The sequence below is a fragment of the Sinocyclocheilus rhinocerous genome, unplaced genomic scaffold (assembly GCF_001515625.1).
Source record: "Sinocyclocheilus rhinocerous isolate Xijiao unplaced genomic scaffold, SAMN03320098_v1.1 scaffold491, whole genome shotgun sequence".
NCBI classification, from domain to species: domain Eukaryota; kingdom Metazoa; phylum Chordata; class Actinopteri; order Cypriniformes; family Cyprinidae; genus Sinocyclocheilus; species Sinocyclocheilus rhinocerous.
Genome location: NW_015625034.1, coordinates 1,333,123 through 1,339,122, shown reverse-complemented (window position 1 = coordinate 1,339,122; position 6,000 = coordinate 1,333,123).

The window sequence follows — 6,000 nt, the reverse complement described above, 5'->3', positions numbered from 1 at the left end:
TATTGTCGCAATCGTATGTTTAATGTCTTCATGTTTCCAAACGTTTCTGTTTTTCTGAAAACAACTGTTTTCATACAGTCAGCATAGATAGCTGGACGCTTTTGTCCATAATATTAGGAATTTCCTCATATGACTTTCTGCGTGAGAGCGCCCTCCGGTTTCGAGTATGAATGAAACATACACAGCACAGAGTGTTTAGCGCTCCGTGATGTTCATCTAGCCTTATTCTGGCTCCAAACGTTTTTCTAAATTAACTTAATAAAAAACGAAACGAAATATAATCACTTTGCCATTACATACAAAACGGAACTATTTTAATAGCTGGAACAGTATAAGCTGTTTTTGGAGAAGGGGGGGGAAAAGACGGGCTCGGGTCGGACTCGGCCGGTAATTCTGATAAGCTGTCTGACACGGGCCGGGCTAGGGCCTACATTTGAGGCCAATGCAGGGCTCTAGGATGGAGAGATGTCTCTGCGTGTTATAGCTATTAATATTAACATTCCTGTTGGTTTAAATGGTCGGCCATCGGGGGCCCCAGGCATTTGCCTGCCTTGCCTGCCCCATTGCTACGCCTCTGTTACAGAGTAACAGAGTCTCGAGACGTGCGGATCCATTTGCAAAGCTTTATTTGAAGAGAGAAGTGGTCAAAACAGGCAAAGATCGACACTGGCAAACAAGGTTGAACAGGGCTAGACAAAAGAGTATTCTTAACACTGGATAATGTTCACCGATGTGTTGACCCATGCCTGAGGGCAGAGCAGAGGGGTAATCCAAAACAGGCTAGAGTCCAGGCGAGAAGCAAACAGTATCCAAACAGGGTGCGACGACAGGGGTAATCCAGAACAAGCAAGATCCAGGGTAGGCAGAGAACACACAGAATTGAGATACACAGGCTAGGATCTAAACACTGGAAATCAGGCAATGAACAAGACTCGATACAACTGGGAGCTAAGACTGGAGAAACTAGACTGGCTCCGTAATGTAGCTATCACTAGGACAGCGATAAACGCTAAACAATACTCGGCCCTGAATAGTGGTTAGGGCCTCGTATTTAAAGTGTGTGTGATTGCCTGCAGGTGAGACTGCAATCAGTGCAATGGAGCATGGGAAATGTAGTCCAGGGTGACATGTTACAGTTTGTGCAGTGTGAGAGTCAATGTAATCGGAAGGCGACCTTTGGTGGCAAGCAGATGGAAGACCATGGACAAGATTCATGACAATATCACTATATACTTCAGAATTCTTTCGGCTGCTTCTGTCCTCTGTCACGTCATCAATAAACACCAGTAACCCAGTGCCACTTGAAGCCATGCATGCTCATGCCATCACATTGCTCCACAATGTTTCACAGATGATGTTGTATGCTTTAGATCATGAGCTGTTCCAAGCCTTCTCCTACTTTTTTCTTTCCGTCATTCTGGTATAGGTTGATCTTAATTTCAGCCGTCCAAAGAATGCTTTTCCAGAAGTGGTCTGGCTTTTTTTTTTTAGATGTTTTTGGCAAAGTCTAATCATGCCTTAATTGTTTGCACCTTGTGGTGAACCCTCTGTATTTGCTCTCATGAAGTCTTCTCTTGATTAGACTTTGACAGTGACACGTCTCCCTCCTGGAGAGTGTTCTTGTCTTGGCTGGATGTTGTGAAAGGGTTTTTCTTTACCATGGAGAGGATCCTCCGATCATCCACCACTGTTGTCCTCCGTGGACGTCCAGGCCTTTTTATGTTGCTGAGCACACTATAGTGTATTCTTTTTTTTCTCAGAATGTACCAAACTGTTGATTTGGCCACTCCTAATGTTCCTGCTATCTCTCTGATAGATTTGTTTTGTTTTTGAAAACAAATTGCCTGTTTCACTTGCATGGAGAGCTCCTTTGACCGCATGATGTGGGTTCACAGCAACAGCATTCAAATGCAAATGGCACACTTAGAATCAACTCCAGACCTTTCCCTGCTTAATTGGTGTAGAAATGACAAAGGAATAACCCACATCTGTCCATGAAAAGGCTTTTGAGTCAATTGTCCAATTACTTATGGTCCCTTGAAAAAGGGGGAGGTACATATTAAAGAGCTGTAATTTCTTAACCTTTCCTCCAATTGGGATGAGATACCCTCAAATTAAAGCTCAGCGTGTGCACTTTAAGCCCATATTCATTATATAATTTATAATTAAATTTTACATTTATGCATTTAGCAGACGCTTAAAAGCGACTTACAGTGCATTCTGACTATACATTTTTTTTGCCAGTATGTGTGTTCCCTGGAAATCGAACCCACAACATTTCGCGCTGCTAACGCAATGCTCTACCACTGAGCCACAGGAACCATTATATAACTGTAACTTGAAAATATTTTGGTCAACAGCTAAAATAATAAAAATTGTGCCTGTGTCCAAATATATATGGACCAAACTGTAATTGCGCTTAATATAGATTTAAACTATAATACGTTTTTACTTAACTGCAGTTATCATACAAGTTAAGTGTCTGTTGGCATGGCAAGCTTCACTGTTGCTATTGTTCATTCACACCAAATACACAAAATAATGTTCTTTTTAGCAGCATCATATGACCCCTTTAAAGTGTATTATTTCCGTAATACACATTCTTTTTAAAAGTATGCAATATAGTGTACTTCTTTTTCCCAGGGATCACTATTCACATTCATTGAATGAAAAATAGCAGCCTGGACATTTTAACAGAGTTCAGCACATATACCAACCAAAACAAAAAAAGATGATTAGAAGACTATGTTTCATATAATGGCACTGTTGTTGTTCTCTGGTAACCCTGATGAAAAGGTGCTGTTTGAAGTGAACAAAAAAAAAAAAAGCCAAATGCAAAATCTTTCTACTGAAACTAAGCGACTGGTAGGCAGATCAGAGCAATATCATCCTGTCCCAAACACAACATACTGTATGCTGGTGACCAGCAATATAGATCATTTAACCAGGGAATTAGCTTAGTATGTTCAAGGTGCATTAGAGAATAACGCTCATGTAAGGATGTGGACGTTCTTTGACCATCCTGCAGGAAGGTAGTTCCACCCATCCTGCGCATCTGTTCATTTTAACCTCCCTCTTTCTCTCTCTCTTTCAGTCTCTTTCTCTCTAACACTCTTTATCCTCCGGAGGCCTATTAATGATTCAGGTGCATTATGTTTTTTTCTTTTTTCACACAGTGGCCTGGAAAATATCTGCTGTTCATTCAGACTGCATGACTCTCCATCGCAGGCTCCCTTTAGCATAGACGCTGAAGGAACTATCAGGGGAACATATGGCCGTCATTCAAAATCAGCGCTCCAAAACAACAACAGGATTTTGTTACTATGGAAAAAGCGGTCATTAAACACGGTGCTTGTTTTGATCCTTCAACACGAATCCAAATCCCAGTCAACATCCGGTTTGGTTGCTTGGTTATAGAGGTGCGACAGTAAAATAACAGTTTAAGACGTTTTAGAAAAGACTGAGACTATAAAAAAACAGAGACAACATGTGTAATGTCTGTCGATTATGAGGTTGGGAGAGGTAAACGTGCTGAACACTTTCTGCAAGCCCTCGGATCCCTCAGTGTGAAGGTGAGTTTGCACAGAAGGAGACCCTCTGGCATCAAAGTGGAGCCTGGAGCTCAGCCAAGACTTAGCATGGAACAATCCCTCTCCTCTCCCTCGCTATGAGTCATAGTGTAAGCGTAAAGTACTTCACAGCAAAACTTTAGCATGCATATTCAGTGACATACTCAGCCTAATTTACTGGAAACAGAAGAGTCAAATTACTCTTTCTCCTCCTTCAGCTGCCTTTTCTCTTAGGAACAGAGACTGTGCATTCAGAAAAACAATGCTTTTTGTGTTCTTTCATAGAAATGTGCATAATCACATGTACATACCAAACACACTTTCAATTCCCACTACTCATGCAAAGTAAATGGAAACTTGCTTTGCTTATCCACAATTTGCAAAAAACAAAATGTACACTTTAGTTGTGCATGGCAAGCTTCACTGTTGCTATTGTTCACAGTTAGGGGTTTTCCAATCCCCTAATCATCAGTATTAAACTTGTCCTATATTTTTGCCTTATAAAAGATATCTCAAATTCTGCAGCTTGTTGGGGAAAGGCATGCAATTACTTTTCTATACAGTCAGTATAAAAAATACCCTGTTAAATTTATGGTAAAAAGGCGACTGTGGCTGCCAGATATTCACTGAGAAATTTACAGTGGAAATGTCTCAGGTATTACGGATGGCAAATTTGTAACTTCTAGCCATATATTTCATTAAGTGGCATATTGTCTACTTAAAATCTACCGTGATAATACAGGTGGTAAAATAAAATGGCACATTCATGGTAAGTTTCCTTTTCATAAAACGTGATCAATACTCATATTATGTAGATGGTGCGCAGGTCATGCACATGAATAGAAAAAGCCATAAGGGCATCACAACACTAAAATAATGCAATAAACTAAGTAAAAGAAAATGGAACACAAAACACCCTAATGTACATTACTGATAATAAACATGAAAAAAAAAATATATATATATATATAAAATCTACTTTATTAAATTTTTTTAGCTTGAGACTGTGTGTTCTTGTGTTGTCGTCAGCATCAGGGCCTCATTTGCCTTCAGTTCCAGTGTCATCAGTCAAGTGGCATTTAAGATTCAGCTAACGGATAACAGATAGGGATAACTCTCTACAGTATTATAGACCTCCTTGAGTTGACCCATTGCTGCTTTAAATCATGGTTAAACATGGTTGTATTACCATCACTGTCCACCAGATGCCAGCACACTCTCTGCGTAAAGTTACGTTTTTTTACCAGGACATAAGAAGAAACAGAAAAGAAAGATGCAAAGTGATTTTGCCCTGGGCATGATTGGTGTTTATAAAACAGATGCACCGCAGATAATGTTTGATAGACAACAATGTTTAGCATATGGACAGTTGACAAGCCCTATACATGGAGCAATTCAGACAGATACATGGAAGAGATGATGATGAATAGATAGACAGGAATCTAGACAAGAAGGAAGGGAATGTAGGTAAAACTAAGAGAAAGGGAACATCTAAATTATAGAGGAGGGATGGGAGCTCCTTGAGCATTTCAAGTTAGTGACACAGAGACACCAATTTAAAAGAGATTTCATGTATATGTCCTCACGATTAGGTCAAATAATGAGTCAAACTTCATCTGTAGGGTGCATGTGTCAGTCCTGGATCCAGATCTATCAGTGTGTGCAGATTTGCTTTGTGTGCTTGTGTGCATGTATGTTTTAATGTGCATGAGTTTGATAAACGAAATATACGTCATGCTAATCACAGCTGTCTAAATCCAGCACACAGCTCGTGCTTCAGGAGGGTATGCAATCCACTGCTGTGCGCTTGTGTGTGAGGATCAGTGAGCCCACCGCTGATATAAATCAGTGCCCTAGAGTGTGTATCAAACCGGCATCCTCCTTTGCTCAAAGTAAGTAGAATTGAATGAGCACTGTCGGAGAGAGCCTTCAAAAAGACAACAAAATAACAAACGCATATTGATCCAGATGCCCCTTTCCAATTGCCTTTGTGTGTGCACATGTGCATGAGAAAGAAAATTGAGGTTATAGGGTTCAGAGTCCTATATTATTACCCGCTAAGGTGTGTGTACATGCGAGAGAGTCGACAGGTGGTCCTAACTATAGCAGTCTCATTATACAACCACATTTATTTGAAGACCCAAGTACAACAGAGTTCACAGAAAGATCATTCACAGGGCAGCAACACTAAGGTAATGACCACCCCCGTGTGTATTCCCTATCCTGGCCTAATTAAGGGACATTCATTTTGTTATACAATCGCTTGTCATATGCAAGAGCTGGGAATACTCAACCATGCGATTTGTTCTTGATCTCAGGCTTCTGAATGTCGTGAACTGAACACAGTGAATGCTGCATTTGAAAGTATCATCCTGGCTCTATTTTTCAGTTATGACAGAATAATGAATGTCAGTGGAATTATTAAAGTTGG